Source organism: Balaenoptera borealis (assembly GCF_965194805.1).
Source record: "Balaenoptera borealis genome assembly, chromosome: 4".
Lineage (NCBI taxonomy): Eukaryota > Metazoa > Chordata > Mammalia > Artiodactyla > Balaenopteridae > Balaenoptera > Balaenoptera borealis.
This window is the reverse complement of record NC_138861.1, coordinates 144,834,231-144,843,826: the sequence shown is the minus strand read 5'-3', so window position 1 is coordinate 144,843,826 and position 9,596 is coordinate 144,834,231.

Genomic DNA, 9,596 nt, shown 5'->3' with positions numbered 1-9,596 from the left:
TCATTTGTTTACAGGCAAACACATGGGTGCGTTTGTTTGTTTATTTTCAGGCACAATATTTCATACTGATAACAATAGAATATTCATAATATTTTAGGGAGCAATTTAGTCAGTGACACCACTGTTGCCTCAGCAAATGTCAACTCTCAAGTAAATCTCAATAATCAAATAAAAATCTATTCTCTAAATTCAAATTCTACAGAAGCATGCAATTTTAGAAATTATTTAGGAATTTTAAAACAGAACTGTTGTGTTTTGAAAATAATGTTCAGTAAAATAGAATGTTAGACAATTTGGTACTTAAGTCAGTTTCAGGATATTTTAAGTATTGAATCAATAAATGGGAAACTAGAAGGACCATTGCAATGTACTTAATCAGTACTTTCCTTGCATTAAAAATTATTATGGTACCACAGAAGTAGAAAATGACAAATTTGAGTATGTAGAAATTAAAATTTTCTACATAGCAAAAGATGCTTATAAAACATCGAAATAAAAAGAAAAAATAAAATAAAATAAAATAAAATAAACAAAAGAAACAAAAAAATATCGAAATATAAAAAATCATTTCTGAGAAAATACTTGCAACACATATGGTAGAATAAGTGTGAATATCCCTAAATATAAAAAGCTCTTACCAGTTAAGAAGGAAATGAAAGGTAAGACTGCTCAGTACAAAAACTGAACAAAAGACAAAAGCAGGTCATCCACAGAAACAGAAAGGCAAATAGAAAAGAAATGTATGTAAAGATGCTTCATCTGAGAGACTTCCAGGTGAAAGGTCAGCAATATTCCATTTTCACCTATAAGATTGTTGAAAATTAGAAGACTGAAAATGCACTTATTTAGATGATAGGAAAATGGATGTTTTCCTGAGTTCCTCTTGTGAGTTACATTGCACAACTTTTGGAATGTAATCTGATAATATCTACTAATATTACTTGTACATTCCATTTAACATAGCAGTATGATTTGGGGCATCTATCTTAAGGATATAAACCATAAATATGTAAGGATACAGTTAAAAAGATGTGTGAATCGGCACTGTGTCCTGTGGAAGCAATCTAAAATATTCATTAATAGAGAAATGTTGAAGAAATTATGGTGTAGTTACTCTCCAAACTATAGAATATTATGTGGCCAGTGAAAATATTGACATCCATGAAATATTACTGAGAGGAAAATGAATGCGAGAAAAATACTACTTTGAATAACAAAAGATCACACTTTTGTAAAAACAACACATTCTAATACTTAGAAATACATTTCTGGTAGTTTGTATTAGCATAGAGAAAATCTAAGGAAAACATTTGTCAGGCTTTTAATATTGGTATCTTAATTGAGAAAGTGATAGAAGACAAGATTTGTCATGTTTTTCTTTACTATATTTATGTTACTCTGTGTGTTAAACAAACATTTGTTGCTTTTGTAGTTTCAAAGTAAATTCTAATAAAGCATACCAGTAATAAATGCAATATATGTGAAGGCAAAAATTCCCAAGTAATCAGAGATTTTGTAATATGTAATGAGTAATGATGGTTTTCTCTTATGAGTAACACTATTCAAATTGTGAGCAGTAATAAATGTCAATCATTTATTAATAATGATTGACATTTATTATTATATAAAACAAATATAAATCAAACTATTTTTCTAAAAAGTAAGCACTTACATTTGTATCATGTTCCTAAAAGCACTGTTACTATATTTTCAGTTTTTGAAAGTTTGCAAATATGTCAGACTAATTTAATCCTATTCCTTAAAGTCTTGAATATAAACATCATTTTAATAATGTCCCCATGAATATTTATTAGAATATTCTCAAATCACTCCATATGATTTATTTGTACAATTCCTACTTTTATTGTACCACTCTTTTTATGTTAAAAAAATAAAAACGAGCCTCTTAATATGGATTATAAATTCTATGAGAACAGCTGGGCAGAGAAAGCTCAATAAATATTGAGTGACTGATGTGAATACTTAAATAACTAAAATGGTACAGATTAATTTTATTTTTAAATTTATAATAGGCAGTGCAGAAGTTTAAAAGAAGTAATTGTTCTGAAGAATAGAGAATGTGGTTAGTGTAAAATAACATTAAACATGTTGTATATTCTGTGCCTACAATACTGCTTCTTTCATGCTCTTTTAGAAGCTAAATTTATTGATTTCTCTTTGGGAAAGTGTGGCATGAAATTGTTGAGAAGTTAATTTCCAAATTCAGTTATCTTTCTTAACTCCACTTATTTAATATTGTTCGTAAACCTGAATCATTTTATATGTACTCCTTTGTCATGTATATTAGTTTTCTGTGACTGCTGTAACAAATTACCATACTTGGTAGTTTAAAACAATACAAATTTATCATCTTACAGTCCAATTGTTTGGACTTCTGGAGGTCAGAACTCCAAAATGGATCTCACTGGGCTAAAATCAAGATGAGGGCAGAGCTGCATTCCTCTCTGGAGTCTTTAGAAGAAAATGTGTTTTCTTGCCTTTTCCAGCTTGCCCACATTACTTGACTCTAGCCCCTTCCATCTTTAAAGCCAGCAATGGCCATTCAAGTCCTTCTCACATTGTGTAATTGTTGTGTAATTTTGACATTGAATATTCTGTCCCCCTCTTTCATATTTAAGGACCCTTGTGATTAATTGGGCCCATGTGGATATTCCAGGCTAATCTCACTGTTTAAATGTCAGCTGCTTAACAACTTAATCCCATCTGTACAGTAAATTCCCCTTTGCCATGTAAACTAACATTCAGGGGGCCACATTCTCTCTACAACATCATTTTGTTGCAAAAGGAACTACAGATTGAAATGGATTAGGCAGATTTAGAGAGGTGATAAATTTTTTACTAGGATCGCATTATCTAAATCAGCAGTTTGTATATATTTTCAACAACTTCACCCTCAAGGGAGAAAAATGTGTTCCTGATTGTGGAACAAAAACAATTGAAATACGAGAGCTGAGTATTTATAAAGATATTCAATATACTTTGAGATATAGGATTTAAAAAATGTGCTTGGAAATTTTGACATCCCCAAATTTTCATAATCCCAAACTCTAGAATTATTCATTTTAGTATTTATTCCTGAATTGCTGCCCCTCTTTAAACAATTTATAGTATAAAAATGTATCTGTTACGATTTATACTAAAAATGTAGACATGTTTGTCCTTGAAATAAAAGGGTTATTCAAAATTAGTATTCACTTCTTCTGAATTACATTTTGCTGCCCAAGAATTGTTATAGACCTTGGTCTCTGAGTCTCTTACTGAGTCTAAATTAGCAGTCATTGAACCTGTTATAGCTATATGTAAATCACTTGCCTTATGTTTGTTTCACTTTCCTAATTTGCGACATAGATTGATTGATGACTTGTACTTCAAGTTATCTTCCAGTTTCAAAATTTTATGATTTAAAGATCTATTTTCATGACTTAATTCTACTTAGTCTCAAGAAGCTGACAGTTACGGTCATAGTTATCTAGATAATTCTTCTCGCTATTGACTATATGACACTTACTAATTGTCAATGGCAATGACTACCATCGTCTCAAAAACCAGTCATCCAGGAGCTGTTCTTTGCCAGTTAAGGAAATCCTGAGCATACAGTCTATCTGTTAACACCTGTTTTGAGTGATGGTCTTCTTGCAGTTTCGTGGAAAGAAACAAGGGAGCTTTTGTTTGCACTGATGCTTTCCAAATGCAGGGCTTCTGGGGTGGGAAATCCCTCCTCATCAGCCTTCTTGGAGCAAGGGGAGAAGGGTGTCTCTCTACCATGGAACCAGTATCTACTTTTTACATTCATGCTGTCTTTCCCCAAGACTTTAAATTCTTTTCTGTCTGTAGATTCTAGGGATTCATTTTACTTTTCTTCCCTGTATGAAACAGCCACGACTCATTTTGTGCCTAGAGCATCCTTTCTTCACAAATCTGACTGACAGGTGAAAGGCAAACATCCTTCATAGTAATCACACATTTATTCACTTATTTCTTCACTTTCTTATTCAACTTCTAACATGCCTCCCTAACTCCTTGGTGCCATTTGCTCTCTCACTGTGCTCCAGCCAAATGGATTTCTATTCAGTACCTCAAACATGCAAAGCTGCTTTTCACTTTGAAGCCATACCACGTGCTGTTCAGTCTGAGTTGCTCTTCCCTTTTGCTGTTTGCAGGGCTGGCTCCTCATCTTAGATGCTGCTTTCTCAGAAAGGGATTCTCCAACAATTTTATGCAGGTTAATTTATCTCTATCCCTACGAGGTAGGCCTTCTATATTATTTTTCACCTTGGAGGAGTAGTCCATTAGTTCAAGAGAAGAAGATCTACTACTTTGAGCATTCAGTCTAGAAAGCAGGGTTGGCCTGTCTGATTTACTGAGTCTCAGGCCTCTAAATTTATCGCTGAACAATGTTCCAAGGAATCATCTGTTCCACTTAAAGCCCTGCCAGGGATCTTCATGACTGTTAACAATTTCTCATCCTTTCCCTCTTTCTGTCTTCATTGACTTTGACCTCCCTCTCCTCCTTTTCCCAAATTAGCTTCATTAACTTCAGGAGAACCGTAGCTTGCATCTCAATCATTTTTAACTAGGGCTCCGAAGTTTCTTCCCCCAGGACGGGTCCAGAATTCCCAGTATTTTTGTGCCTTCCTGGTTTCCCTAAAAGGCTTGAGAGCACAGTCTTCTGTCCATTCTGTTACATGAGCCTGCTTCTCTGATGGCGTGCCCAAGCACTTTAGAGAGGGATGTCAGTTCATAAGATGTGGGCCACCCTTACACAGTATTTTTTTTCTTTCTTTAAGAAGAGGTTCAGTATAAAATAAGAATTAAATTTAAAAATAAATTTTAAAAGAAGAGATTCAGTCTTTTGAAGAAACTGAGTATCTGAGGTGGTGTTTAAGTATCATTTTCTAGACATCCCTTTTTCATGAGGGGTCCCCAGAGGTGGCAGAGGAATCAGCATCCTCAGCAAGCTCTATCAAGGCTGCATCCATGCTGTTCCCATTTGAGCTTCTAGCCGGGCACTTTATGTCTGCACAGGGGCTTTACCTAAGAGGGTGGAAAGTCCTCATTTTCATCCCCATCCCAGTTTTCTGGTATTTCTCAAGCCTGAACTGATCTCTGAGAATCCTCATCAAAACTCTTGCATCTGTCCTCAAAGAAAGGCATGGCCACTATTCCAAAAACTCATTGCATCTATTTCTAGGGATGGTAGTTATCTGTGTGTGGATAGATATGCTCCACATTAGAATTAATGACAATCCAGGGTTGCATTTAGATATTTGATCAAATTCTGGACATTTAATTTTCTTATTGTAGTCTTATTGAACAAATCTGAAATTGGTGGGGCACAAGAACGTGAACTTGTCTTCCTTTTTCTCCTTGTCACCCTTTAAAGGGACTTATGACAGACTCTAGAATTTTCCTGTTCCTTTTCTATGGAAAACAGTCCAGTCTGGTCTAGAATACTTTAGAATTCAATCTCATTTCTGATCTAAAACTCTCTCTTCTCCTCCCCTTTAATGATCAGCCTTAAACTGTGTGTGTGGCAGTCCGGGTGGGGAAATTTCTAACCCTGAGACACTGTCTCCTTCCTCTTATGTTAGGTTGTCATATTTAGAAAACAAAAAATAAAGAATAAAAGCAACAACAAAAAGCAAAGTCCGAGTTAGATTGGAATTTCAGATAAACAAACTATTTTTATTTTGTAAAAAATATTTTTTAAGTTTTTTTTTTTTTGATGTGGAGCATTTTTAAAGTCTTTATTAAATTTGTTACAATACTGCTTCTGTTTTATGTTTTTGGGTTTTTTTAGCCACGGGATCTTAGCTCCCTGACCAGGGATCAAGACCACACCCCCTGCAGTGGAAGCACGGAGTCTTAACCACTGGACCACCAGGGAAGTCCTCCCAACAAATTATTTTTAGTATAGTATATTCCAAATATTCCGTGGTGCATACTTACACTAATGTTTTTTGTTGCTGCTGTTGATCTGAAATTCAAATTTCTCTGGGCATCCTGTATTTTATCTGGTAACCCTACTCTTACATCCTTTGGATCCTCCAGGGCATTGGAGCTTGGAAAAGGGGAAAAGAAAGAGAAAAATGTCTTTTGTGTAACTGAGCACATGATACTAAGCCATTTCCTCTTGACTGATTCCAGGGTTCTGCTCTGCTGCCCTGAGTTGCAGGAGCTCCAATGGGGGCCATCTCATGGGGCACATGCATACTCTTAGGAGGCTCTGCAGGTGACCTCTCTGTGCTCAAGTCCCTGACCTGGGAGACTGTGTTCCTGTTTGACCTCTTCTGGGTCCCCTCAGCTCCTGCCTCTAGCAGGAGACCCCAGAGCATAGAGGGAAGATCAGCAAGTCCTCTGAATAAGCAGAAGTCTAAAGGTATTTGAAAGGCTGTTTCCCCTTTGGGTTGATATCTAACCTCTTTGAGTGGTTTTCTTGAGAACTCCCTTACATAGTTTGTGTAGATATATTTGGTTTGAGTGACAGTAAGAAATAGATACCACATTTGAAATGGGTCAAAATAAGGAGAGTTTTAAAAAAAAATTTTAAAGGGACAAAGAGACTATTTACTTCCTAGTTAAGGCTGAGTGATATTCCAGTGTGTGTATGTACTACATTCTGTTTACCCATTCATCTGTCGATGGACATGGGTTGCTGCTATGTTTTAGCTTTGTGAACAGTGCTGTTATAAACATGGATGTCCAAAATATCTCTTTGAGTCCCTTTTTTCAATTCTTTTGCATACATATTTAGAAGTAGAATTGGTAGAGCATATAATTGCATTTTTTTTTTTTAGGAACTACCATACTGTTTTCCACAGCAGTTGCACCATTTTACATTCCTACCAATAGTGCACTAGAGTTCCAATTTCTCCACACCTTCACCTGTATTGTTATTTTCTGTGTGTGTGTGTGTGTGTTTCTCCTAGTGGGTTATGATGTGGTATCTCATTGTGGTTTTGATTTGCATTGTGTTAATGATTAGTGATGTTGAGCATCTTTTCATGTGCTTATTGGCCATTTGTATATCTTCTTTGGAGAAATGTCTATTCAAGGCTTTTGCTATTTTAAAAAAATCAGATTGTGTTTTTGTTGGTGAGTTTTAGTAGTTCTCCATATATTGTGGATATTAATCCCTTATCAGATATATGATTTATAAATACTTTCTCCCATTCTGTGGGTTGTCTTTTTAGAGGCAGAAAGTGGAATAGTGTTTGCCAGGGACTGGGGGGAGAGAAGAATAGGGAGTTACTGTTTAATGGGTACAGAGTTTTAAGTTTGCAAGATAGACAGTTCTGGAGATGGACGGTGGTGATTGTTGTGCAACAGGATGAATATACTTCATACCACTGAACTGTACACTTAGAAGTAGTTCATATAGTCAATGTCGGTACATTTTCCCAGAAAAAAATTGGGAGGAAAAACTCACCTGGAAAAGCTTATGGGTGAGAAATTGAAAATCTAACTTGTGAAAAAGTGATCAAAGTAAAACAATAAATTTTTTTATGCATTAAAAAATGACTATTTTAAAAGGTGTGGGAAAGATATAGGAATGACAAAAGGAGAATTCAATACACTTGACCTCTTGCAGCCACTACCCCTAAGACTGAAATACTAGGAAGAGGATGGTTACTGAAGCTGGAGACAGAGCTGTGTGGAGAGAAGGTCACTCAGCAGGAGTTGTGTTCTTCACCCAGTAGGTACAGCCAGCTCTTGTTAACACTACAGGTCTCCTTTCTCGCCACAATCTCCTGCACATTCTCCCCAAGAGTGGCACCCAAGGACAGCCAGAGAGCATGAGAATCCATTGATGCAGCCCAGACAGGCTGCCTTTCAGGGCAGGGGTATATGGAGAAGGCTTGGAAGGTAGACCTGCAGGGGAGGAGAAGGGCATGTAACATTCTCTCCCTAGACTAATGACTCTCGATTCTTATGCATTCTCTTTGAATGTTGTAGTCTGCTTTTATGTAAGGCTAGAAGGCTGGGGTAGGGTGTGTGATGTTTAGGGTAGCAGCTAGAACCCTTGGTAGGTCCTGTGGAGATGTGTCTGTTGGCCTTCAAGAGTGTGTGTGATATTTAGCACCGATAGTCCTCAGCTTTGGGATTTTATAGCAATCTCAAACTATAGAGTCCTATTTAGCATCCTGATTCAGATATAAATGAGGGGAAATTATTATTAATTATTATTAATGCCCCACTTAGGGGAAGATATGGGTCTCGTTGAGCCTGGCACTTACACGATTTTGTAGAAACTCTTTAAGAAAAGGATACAATAGTATGAGTACAAATTTAGGTATGAAAGAGACTATTGATACAGAATTAGAAAACCACAACACATTTTAAAAAGTTGACTAATGCTGAGGACATCAAAAAATCCCCACACCACTAAAATACTTTCCTCCTCCACTTTTGGGCTAAATACTCTTTGAACACCTTTTCATAGAAGAAAGATTTTATAACATTTTCTATAAAGTATAGAATGATAATTCCACCCTTCCTCTGAGATGGTTGATTAAAATTTGTTTTTATTGATGTTTTCACCACTTCCTATTAATGCCATCATGTCCATTTTGGGGGATTGTAAAATTTAAGAAAATCGTTATAGTGTGTTTGTAATTGTATACATTTACTTATCAGGTGTATTTTTGACAGGAGTCAATTCCTTTTGGGTAGATGTCAATGTGAATCAAATTCTCTGCTTACAATTTTAACTTATAATAATTGGAACACTTTTCCACAGTCTAGCTTCTGGCTCTCTACATCTCACATCTCATGTTCCTCCCCACATGCTCTGGTCCCAGGTGCTATAGGATTTGCTCCCACTGTGATATAATCTCTGGATCTGCCTGTTTGCGTCATGAAACTGGCTGTGTTTATGAGGTAGCATGTTCACGGAAGCCTCACCCAGCTGGCAGTAACCTAACCACACACATACATGACTGAGAACCACAGGAATATATCTCATTAAATTCAATATAAATGTATCCCCGACTCAACTTCTACTTTACTGGATCCCAAACATGCTTTTGCAACCATTCCAACTGGAGCAGAGTTTGGGATGGAGAGAGTTAGTAGTCTTTAGTGGTTGAGGTTAAGACATCTTATGTTTGCTGAATTTCCAAAACTTCATGACCATTTGAACACTTCTTTCAACTCTCTTAAGCACACTGAGAGTCTTCGAAACTTAAACTTCATTTGCTGCCTGGAGCACACAAAGTGCTTTCCCGTGTCATTGAATGTGGATGGGTTCTCCTCTGATGCTCAGGTTCTCCTATGAAATCCAGCATCCTGTGCCATCTCCTTGAGCCTTTGTGAGATATGCTCTCTCAGGGTATGAGCATCTGTGAATATGGATTCCTTTGCTTGCCCTCTCCCAGTCCCAGAGGCTTTAGTAGATACTTAGAAAGACAAAGTTGTGAGTTTCATTTTTTCCTCTGGGAGATATTTCAGCTCTCAGGCAAACCAATAGGTACAGCTTGATAGTTGGGGTAAGGTCACCTATATATTACAAATTTTGAGTCCCTACTTTCTGTTGGCTAGGAAACCCAGACACATGATTAAGTGTGAGAAACCTG